This window comes from Sapajus apella, unplaced genomic scaffold (genome assembly GCF_009761245.1).
Source record: "Sapajus apella isolate SASKATOON/1434 unplaced genomic scaffold, GSC_monkey_1.0 scaffold37, whole genome shotgun sequence".
NCBI classification, from domain to species: domain Eukaryota; kingdom Metazoa; phylum Chordata; class Mammalia; order Primates; family Cebidae; genus Sapajus; species Sapajus apella.
In genome coordinates, this window is record NW_022436977.1 from 20577371 (window position 1) to 20588438 (window position 11068).

The 11068-nt window shown below is 44.5% G+C and overlaps 1 protein-coding gene across 3 annotated transcripts in view; it reads right to left on the minus strand.

Moving 5' to 3' along the window:
- CTDSPL2 (CTD small phosphatase like 2) overlaps positions 1–3739 on the minus strand; it is a 112039-nt gene extending 108300 nt beyond the window's left edge. For 2 of the 3 annotated variants that reach the window (XM_032297625.1, XM_032297622.1), the window contains exon 1: positions 3202–3739. The gene's annotated coding sequence lies outside the window, so the exon portion shown is untranslated. Of the gene's footprint in view, positions 1–3080; positions 3177–3201 lie in introns of those variants that run through there. The other variant, XM_032297623.1, reaches the window with a different exon arrangement.
- Positions 3740–11068: the final 7329 nt, after the last annotated feature.

Genomic DNA, 11068 nt, shown 5'->3' on the forward strand with positions numbered 1-11068 from the left:
CCAGCACTTTGGGAGGCCAAGGTGGGCGGATCGCCCGAGGTTGGGAGTTTGAAACCAGTGTGACCAACATGGTGAAATCCTGTCTATACTAAAAATACAAAATTAGCCGGGAGTGGTGGCACATGCCTGTAATCCCAGCTACTTGGGAGGCTGAGGCAGGAGAATTGCTTGAACCCAGGAGGCAGAGGCTGCAGTGAGTCAAGATTGTGCCATCGCACTCCAGCCTGGGCAACAAGAGTGAAACTCTGTCTCAAAAAAAAATAATAAAAAATTAGCCGGGTGTGATGGCACACACCTGTAGTCCCAGCTACTCGGGAAGCTGAGGCAGGAAAGTCATTTGAACCTGGGAGGTAGAGGTAGCAGTGAGCCGAGACCACGCCATTGCACTTTAACCTGGGCAACAAGAAGGAAACTCCCTCAAAAAAAAAAAAAAAAAAAAAAAGCAGCAAATGACCGACCCCCTGTGGCCAATTTACTTAAAATGGTCATTTTTAACCTACCTTTAACCAAAAAAACTACTTAAAGCACACCACAAATAAACTCGTCTCAGCACACTTGATATTTGTGACTTAAAAGTGTCCTTTCTACGTTATACTTTCACAACTTGGTAAATTACAATTAGATATTGCTTTTTTAAAATTCTGGCAAACCATTTTATTCATTATCTCATTAATCCAAAGCATAGACCCCTATGACTAGGATAAATTAATACCATTTTGGAGTCAGCTTGGTGGCTCACATCCATCTTCCCAGCACTTTGGGAGGCCAAGGCAGGACCGCTTGCAGCTAGGAGTTGCAAACCAGCCTGGGCCACATAGCGAGATCTCATCTCTACAAAAAAAATTTTAAAATTAGCCAGGTATAGTGGCACGTGCCTGATGTCCCATCTACTTGGGAGGCTGAGGCATGAGGAATGCATAGGCCCAAGAGTTCAAGGTTGCAGTGAGCTATGATCCCACCAATGCACTCCAACCTGGGCCACAGAGAGACCTTATCTCTAAAAAATAAAAATTAATTAATGCCATTTTACTCAATTGACATTAAAACCTATAGTTGTAAATCCAGAATCTAGTACATCCTTTGTGAACAACAGGTTCAAGTTTGTTTAACCAGAATTAGACAGACTCTGTTATATAATAATCTCATGAAAAACCAATTAACCAGAAATCACGAACTTGAGATCAGCTAGATGAATCTGGGAAAGATAAGACTTCCCCAATTCTTAATTTCTTAACAGTGGGAAAACAGTACATTACTAGCTCAAGTTAAATGCACAAGAGACACTATGTAGAATGGAATCTTGTGAAACATACAAATCCTGATATTCCTATGCAATCCTATTTAGACTTTCTATATAGCTACAAGTCCACAAAAGTTAAGGACTATACCATTTACAGCTTTTACATTCTTTCAACTCTGAGAAAAGCATTAAAAGAGTGCAAGTACTGAATGCATGTAGTACTAAACAATTTGGGAAAACTCTTGAAAACAAAGTCGACAATGCTCACTCAGCTAGCTGTACACTAAATTTTATAAAAACATTAACGCTAATAACTACCCAAAAAGGTCATTAAAATACAGACAAAGCTTATACTAGACCAATGATTTTAGATCCCTTTAAGTTACACATTTGGCTCCATTTTTAAAATAAACTGGTTCAGCAAGTAGTTAACATGCCTGCACCTCCACTGTTCTATTGGCTCTAGGAAAGTATGAAGTTCAACTCAATCCTAAAAAAACTCCTTCACATGAGAGCTACGTTTTGCCTTGACTTTCTTTATGACCTTGGACAAAGTCTACCAAATGAAGACTATAATAATGCTTGTGTGTTCCAGTTTATTATTGAAAATTAACCAAAGTATCTTTAGAGCAATAGTGAAATTCTCTAAATTGGACCTATCCAGAGCTGAAAACTTGAGTTACAAATATCAACTGATATGCAATGTGAACAGTTTTTAAAATTTTAATTTGATTAGTAAAAACAAAACAAAAAAACTACAAAGATCCCAAATTCAGCATGATTAAAGAATTTTGAAAACACCAACAACCTCCTTATTACTTCTCTTTATGAACAACTGGTCTGCAATGTAATTAAAAAAAAAAAAAAAAAAGGCAAAAGAAAAAGTAAAGAAAAACAGTAAAACCCGCTTTAACATGTCATTTTCCTTTTCTAAGAATAACAAATGGTCCACAAAACTTAGCAAATAACGGGGAGACAAAATAAAGCAATCTACAATCTAAAAATTACAGACAAATCCATCATTTCAAGTCACTAATTTGTAAACCCACGTGAGAAATTAATCTCGGTACTGCGTTACCAGCATTAAAAAGATAAATCCCTGCCTCAGAGGAACATCTACTGAGCACGTTTCATTTCCGGATCTCAGATAAGTTTACGAGCTGTATCTCTAGGTTTCCCTAAGGTACTCTGTTGTTTAACATCATTCACACATCCAGCCACCACTAGGGTGAAAAGTAAATAAACAAGATTTACTTATGCAATTATTTACCACAGAATTCTGGTCAAGAATGCAAAAGTAAACTCATACAGGCATTTAAAACCCAAAGAAAACAGGGAATATTAAGGATAGTAAGATTTACCCTTTAATTGACCACCGTAGAAACCAGAGGCCTTCCACATGGGCTGTTCCTTCCTAGCACTCCCAATTTGAAAAAGTAACAATGTCATCTCGACATTTTAACAGTACAAAAGATAAACAAAATTTAGGCAAATCGCTTCTTCCAGATTTTGAAAAGGTGTTTATAAGAACTGGGATAGAGCAACGCCCCCCTAAAAGCACCCTACTCCAAAGAATGAAATGCCGAAAACATCAGGTGGACCAAAAAGCTTAGAAAAGCTAAAGTTCTAACTTAATTACCCAGAGGTTGGGGACCAGGAACGTGAGCTCGGAGTGGGGGTGGGTAGCAGAGTGAAATCTAACCCCAGAAATCACAACGCAGGCCGCAGCCTAGGAGGTGAAGCTGGCGGGAAGCGAGCTCCCTTTCCGTTCCCAGGGGAAAGTCCAGAGAGGAGCGGCTCCCCACAGTGGACGTACGAGGCGCCAAGAGTGCATGCCTACCAAGGCGCCAGAGCCGCTGGAGGACCGGGTTTAGAAGGGGAGGAGATCCCGGCAGACGGCGCTGGAAGAGGAGGAGGACTAAGATTGGGAGTAGCGGCAGCGTCTAGACGAAGGGGATTACCTAACTGTGACGACAGAGAAGTGTCCTCAGGCTCCAGCGATGGTCTCGACTGCGCAATGTGTGGTGTCTTTCCCGCTTACCCCCGCAGCAGCAGCAACAGAACCAGCTCCTTCAGCCAGTCGCCATTTCCCGCCTACCGACCTGCTGCACCGCACGGACAGAGACCCGGATGGAAAGCGGCCTCTCCGCGCAGGCGCCCTGACTTCCCCCTCCCCCTCCCGCCACAATTCCGCGAGGTGGGAGGGAAGGAATGCGGGTGGCCACAACGGCAACAACAACCAAAAAAACACTTTTACTTCCGTGAAGAGCGTTGAAGTTTCTTACGCCAGAGGACACTCTCTAGTCTGAATCCCAGAGAAATATTGAACACAAGGCCATAGGACTGGGTAGAGTAAGAAAGGACAAAACCTGTTAGGACACGGAAGGGCCTGGGGGATATTTGTACGTTAGGGGCCTCCGTAGCCGGCTGTTTAGTGGTCGCAGGGGGAGTAGGGAGTAAAGCGTTAGGAGTGGAGAGGCGGGGACCCGAAGGACGGTTTTTCCTCCCGCTATTAACGGAACTGCTGGGCCGAGTTGGGAGGGGGAGCGCGCCCTTGCCCCGGAGGCGGGGCTTACGAATGCGTCGCGCACCCTGGCGGCTAGGGTTTAGTGACTGTGGGCGCGCCGGGTGGGTGGAGCCGAGGATATAAGGCGGGACTAACGACTTGGCGCGCTGGAGGAGGTAGTTTGTAGGGAGCGTTACCCGAGGCCGGGAGAAAGCGAATCTGGCGCCTTTACTGGGATCTCGGTGGCCCCCGAAGGTTCCCTTTCCATTTCATTGTCTAGAGGGCGTAGCAGTCGCTTTTGGATCAGTCATAAATATTCATGTCCTTCAACTCAATCCTATGTTGGCAGTAATTCTGCACGTTGAATACTCGGATCTTTGCCGGGCGCAGTGGCTCAAGCCTGTAATCCCAGCCCTTTGGGAGGCCGAGGCGGGCGGATCACCAGGTCAGGAGTTCGAGACCAGCCTGGTCAATATGTTGAAATTCCGTTTCTACTGAAAATACAAAATTAGCCGGGCGTGGTGGCGCATGCCTGTAATCCCAGCTACTCGCTTGAACCCGGGTGGTGTAGGTTGCAGTGAGCCGAGATCATGTCACTGCATTCCAGCCTGGGTGACAAAGCGAGACTCTATCTCAAAAAAAAAAGGATGAAGAATTTTTAGATGTAAAGCAGTGGCCACAGGAAAAAAAAAAATGTAATAAATGCAAAAACCTAGTAGGAGGTATCTTTGCATGCTTTTTAAGAGGTGGAGTCAAGCTATATTGGCCAGACGGCCCAGGCTGGACTCAAACTCCTGGGCTCAAGTGATCCTCTCACCTCAACCTCTTCAGTAGCTGGAACTACAGGAACGTGCCATCACAACCAGCTTGAATGCTTTTTAAACTATTCAAAACTACTGCTATATGAAGACACTAATGAAATAGTGTTCATTGAGTAATGTAATAGGGTCAAGTGCGGTGGCTCATGCCTGTAATCCCAGCACTTTGGGAGGCTGAGGAGGGCAGATCACCAGAGGTCAGGAATTGAGACCAGACTGGTCAACATGGTGAAACCTCATCTCTCTTAAAAATACAAAATTAGCCGGGTGTGGTGGCATGCACCTGTAATCTCAGCTACTCAGGAGTCTGAGGCAGGAGACTCGCTTGAACCTGGGATGCAGAGGTTGCAGTGGGTGGAGATCATGCCACTGCACTCCAGCATGGACAACAGAGAGAAACTCCATCTCAAAAAAAAAAAAAAAAAAAGGAACATAGGCTGGGCGAGGTGGCTCACAGCTGTAATCCCAGCACTTTGGGAGGCCAAGGTGGGTAGATCATGAGGTCAGGATTTCGAGACGAGCCTGACTAACATGGTGAAACCCCATTTCTACCAAATAAATAAAAAATAGACGGGCGTGGTGACATGTGCCTATAGTCACAGATACTCAGGAGGCTGAGGCAGAAGAATCACTTGAACCTGGGACTTGGAGGTTGCAGTGAGCGGAGATCGCACCACTGCAGCCTGGGCGACAGAGGGAGACTGTCTCAAAAAAAATTAATAATAAAAAAATATCAGAACTGTTATTTTGCTCTACTGTTGCAATTACGTGATGGCAGTGGTCATCTGAAAATATGTTCAAAACTAAACTTCTAATTTTCTCTCAAATCTGCACCTTTTTCAGTATTCTCTATCGAATGCAGTTTTTATTTGTCACACCCAATGGCCAATTTTAAAGTACAATAAACTTTCAAAATACATTTTGAATCTAAACATTTCTCATCACCTCAACTGCTTCCCTAGTTGAAGAACCATCGTCTTTAACTTGGAATGCTGTAACAGCCTTTAAAGTCTTCCAGTTTCACTCTGGAACCCCTTCAGTCTTTTCAGCACAGCAGCCAGTTTTGTTTTTGTTTTTGTTTTGAAACAGAATCTTGCTCTGTATCCCAGGCTGGAGTGCAGTAGCACAACCTCAGCTCATTGCAACCTCCACCTCCCGGTTCAAGTGATTCACCTGCCTCAGCCTCTCAAGTAGCTGGGATTACAGGTGTGCACCACCACACCTGACTAATTTTTGTATTTTTTTTTAAGGTGGAGTCTTGCTCTTGTCGCCTAGGCTGGAATGCAATGGCAAGATTTTAGCTCACTGCAACCTCCGCCTCCTCGGTTCAAGATTCTCTTGCCTCAGTCTCCTGAGTAGATGGGATTACAGGCGCCTGCCACCACACCCAGCTAATTTTTGTTTTTGTTTTTTCTTGAGATGGAGTCTCACACTGCCGCCCAGGCTGTAGTGCAGTGGCGAGATCTCAGCTCACTGCAGTCTCCGCCTCCTGGCTTCAAGCAATTCTCTTGCCTCAGCCTCCCAAACTACAGGCATGCACCACCACGCCCAGCTAATTTTTTTGTATTTTTAGTAGAGACGGGGTTTCACCATGTTGGCCACGCTGGTCTTGAATTCCTGACCTCAGGTGGTACCCGCCTCGGCCTCCCAAAGTGCTGAGATTACAGATGTGAGCCCCCACTCCTGGCCTAATTTTTGTATTTTTTAGTAGAGTCGGGTTTCGTTAATGTTGGCCAGCCTGGTCTCGAACTCCTGGCCTCAAGTGAGCTGCCCACCTCAGCCTCCCAAAGTGCTGGGATTACAGGCATGAGCCACCATGCCTAGCCAGCCAGTTATCATTTAAAAAAAAATCTGGCCGGGCATGGCCTCACCTCTAGTAAAACTACAAAAATTACCCAGGCAAAGTGGTGGGCTCCTGTAATCCCAGCTACTCGGAAGGCTGAGGCAGGAGAGTCACCAGAACCCAGGAGGCAGATGTTGCAGTGAGCCGAGATCATGCCATTGCACTCCAACCTGGGCTACAGAGCAAGACTTTGTCTCAAACAAACAAAAAAATTTTTTGGCAAATTTTCCATCATTCTTAAACTCTTCACTATGACATGGAGGTCCCTTTATTAGCTATCTCTTTTTCAGTGACCACTTTCCTGACTTCTTGCTCTGTATTCTCCAGTCATACTGGCCTACTAACTGTTCTTTGAAAAAAATGCATTCCTCCATCAAAGGCTCTAGATTTGTTGTTTTCTCTGCCTACATTTGCCAAGTGTGACTAAGGAACTTCATTTTCAATTCCGTTTTAATTAAATTTAAAAATGCTAGCCGGGCGCGGTGGCTCAAGCCTGTAATCCCAGCACTTTGGGAGGCCGAGGCGGGTGGATCACGAGGTCAAGAGATCGAGACCATCCTGGTCAACATGGTGAAACCCCGTCTCTACTAAAAATACAAAAAATTAGCTGGGCATGGTGGCACGTGCCTGTAATCCCAGCTACTCAGGAGGCTGAGGCAGGAGAATTGCCTGAACCCAGGAGGCGGAGGTTGCGGTGAGCCGAGATTGTGCCATTGCACTCCAGCCTGGGTAACAAGAGTGAAACTCCGTCTCAAAAAAACAAAAAAAAACAAAAACAAAACAAAAAAAAATTTTTAAATACTTTACTGCTTAATGGGTACAGGGTTCCCATTAAGGGGAAAGTTTAAACATTTGGGTACCTGAAAAGTTCTGGAACTAGATAGCTGCGATGGTTGCACAACATTGTGAATGTATTTAATGCCACTGAATGATATGCTTTAATATAAATATATATCAGTAAATTTTATGTATATAAAAAATTGCTACTTGGTATTTACCCAAATGAGTTGAAAACAGGTCCACATAAAAACCTGCACACAAATGTTTATAGCAGCTTTTTTCATAATTACCAAAACTTGGAGGAACCAAAGTGTCCTTCAGTAAGTTAATAGTTAAATAAACTGGTACATTCATACAATGGAATATTATTTAGCTAAAAAGATATGAGTTATCAACCCATGAAAAGACATGGGGGAATATTAAGTGTATATTACTGACTAAAAAAACCCAATCGGAAAAGGCTGTGTATGGTGTGATTCCTACTATGTGACATTCTGGAAAAGACAAAACTATAGAGATAGTTTAAAAAAAAAAAAAAAGTCAGTGGTGGTCAGGGATTTACAGATCACAAAGGAGTAATAGGTGAAACACAGGGGATTGTTAGGGCAATGAAAATATTCTACATGATACTAGAATGGTGGATACATATCATTATACATTTGTCCGAACCTAGAGAATGTAATTCAAAGAATGAATCCTCATGGGAACCATGGACTTTGGTTAATCATGATGTATCAATGCTGGCTCATTGGCTGTAATGTTCTACGCTAGTTCAGAATGTTGATGGTACTTAAAGGGTTCTGTGTGTGTGTGTGTGTGTGTGTGTGTGTGTGTGTATGTGTGTGTGTGAGAAGGGAGGGTATGTGGGAACTCTATTTTCTACTCTATTTTTTTTTTTTTTTGAGACAGAGTTTCGCTCTTGTTACCCAGGCTGGAGTGCAATGGCGCGATCTCGGCTCACCGCAACCTCCGCCTCCTGGGTTCAGGCAATTCTCCTGCCTCAGCCTCCTGAGTAGCTGGGATTACAGGCACACACCACCATGCCCAGCTAATGTTTTGTATTTTTAGTAGAGACGGGGTTTCACCATGTTGACCAGGATGGTCTCGATCTCTTGACCTCGTGATCCACCCGCCTCGGCCTCCCAAAGTGCTGGGATTACAGGCTTGAGCCACCGCGCCCGGCCACATTGCATGTTTTAACACCACCTCTTCAGAAAGGCCTTCCCTGATCCATCTATCTAAAATAGCACCCCTCCATCACTATCCATTTTATTTTTTGTTTGTTTTTGTTTTTTGAGGCTGAGTCTCACTCTTTTGCCCAGACTGGAGTGCACTGGCATGATCTCGGCTCACTTCAACCTCTGCCTCCAGGGTTCAAGTGATTCTCCTGCCTCAGCTTCCTGAGTAGCTGGGACTATAGGCATGTGCCACCACGTCCTGCTGTTTTTGTATTTTTAGTAGAGATGGGGTTTCACCATGTTGGCCAGGCTGGTCTCCAACTTCTGACCTCAAGTGATGCACCTGCCTTGGCCTCCCAAAGTGCTGGGATTACAGGCATGAGCCACCATGCCCTGCCCACTATTCACTTTATTCTGGCTTCTTTTTCTCAGCATTTATCACTACCAGGCATATAATAAGTATAGAAAATGATTTGTCTCTTCCTCTAATATATAAGTTCCATGAAAGCAGGGATTTTTGTCATGGCTATATCCCCAGTACTCCAAACAGTTCTGTACACATATTAGGTATTCAATATGTAGTTTAAAGAATGATCATTGTTCTGCCATGATGGAATCCTGTGTTAGAGAGTGGGATGGATAGCATCTTAAGGCCCAAACATTAATTTTTTTTTTTTTTTTTTTGAGACGGAGTCTCGCTCTTGTTACCCAGGCTGGAGTGCAATGGCGCGATCTCGGCTCACCGCAACCTCCGCCTCCCGGGTTCAGGCAATTCTCCTGCCCCAGCCTCCTGAGTCGCTGGGATTACAGGCACACGCCACCATGCCCAGCTAATTTTTTGTATTTTTAGTAGAGACGGGGTTTCACCATGTTGACCAGGATGGTCTCGATCTCTTGACCTCGTGATCCACCCGCCTCGGCCTCCCACAGTGCTGGGATTACAGGTTTGAGCCACCGCGCCCGGCTAGAATTTTTATAATTTCCATGTCTGTGCTGAGATTCCCTATCTATTCTTTCATTAACATATTTTCATTTAATTCTTTAAACATAGTTATAATAGATGCATTACAATAAGTGCTATATGCAGTGGCTCACACTTGTAGTCCTATCACTTTAGGAGGCTGAGACTGGTGGATTGCCTAAGCTCAGGAGTTCAAGACCAGCCGAGGCAACATGGTGAAACTCTGTCTCTACTAAAATACAAAAAAATTAGCTGGTTGTGGTGGTGTGTACCTGTAGTCCCAGCTACTCAGGACGCTGAGGCACGTGAATTGTTTGAATCCAGGAGGTGGAGGTTGCAGTGAACCGAGATGGTGCCACTGCACTCCAGCCTGGGTGACAGAGCAAGACTTTATCTCCAAAACAAAACAAAAATAAGAATAACAAAGTCCATCCCAATTTTTTAAAACTATGGATCACATTTTCTCATATCTTTGTAGGTCATTTTTTCGGGAACACTGGACATCATGAATAATATGTTTTAGAGACTCTAGATTCTGTTATCTTCCCTGAAAAGTTATGATTCTTGTTTTAGCAGGCACTTCAGTTACTGAGTGGTCACCTAAACTTGTAGATGCTTGTATTTATCTATTTATTTATTTATTTGAGACGGAGTTTTGCTTTTATTGCCTAGGCTGGAGTGCAATGGCGCAATCTTGGCTCACTGCAACCCCCGCCTCCTGGGTTCAAGCAATTCTCCTGCTTCAGCCTCCTGAGTAGCTGGGATTATAGGCACCTGCTGCCATTCTTGGCTAATTTTTGTATTTTTAGTAGAGACAGGGTTTCGCCATGTTGGCCTGGCTGGTCTCAAACTCCTGACCACTGTGATCCACCCACCTCGGCCTCCCAAAGTGCTGAGATTATTTACACTTTGTTAGCTCACATCTATGGAAAGCCTAAGGAGATTTGCAAGCCCTACGTTGGCAGTACTCAAGCTCCATATTCTGTTTCCTCTGCTAAACTTGGCAAGGCTTGACTTTAGGCTTTGATAAGGCAGATCTAGAGTAGTCTTACTGTAGGGGTGGGGTTTACTCCTAACATGAAGCCTTTCTAATGTTTCAGCTGTTGCTGCAATTTTTTTTTTTGAGACAGAGTTTCACTCTTGTCACCTAGGCTGGGGTGCAGTGGCGCTATCTTGGCTCACTGCAACCTCTTCCTCCCTGGTTCAAGTGATTCTCTTGCCTCATCCTCCCAAGCAGCTGGAATTACAGGCATGTGCCACCATACCCAGCTAATTTTTGTGGGTTTTTTTTTTTTTAGTAGAGATGGGGTTTTGCCATGTTGGCCAGACTGGTCTCAAAACTCTTGACCTCAGGTGATCTGTCTGCCTCAGACTCCCAGTGTTGGGATTACAGGCATGAGCCACCCACCCAGCCTGTTGCTGCAATTGTTAAAGAGACATTCACAGGCTAGGTGCAGTGGCTCACATCTGTAATCCCAGTACTTTTGGAGGTCAAGGCGGGCGAATCACGAGGACAGGATTTCAAGACCAGCCTCACCAACATGGGGAAACCCCGTCTCTACTACAAATACAAAAATTAGCCAGGTGTGGTGCTGCACGCCTGTAATCGCAGCTACTCGGGAGGCTGAGGCAGGAGAATCGCTTGAACCTGGGAGGCGGAGGTTGCAGTGAGCCGAGATCGCACCACTGCACTCTAGCCTGGGCGACAGAGAGACTCTGTCTCAAAAAAAAAAAAAAAAAAA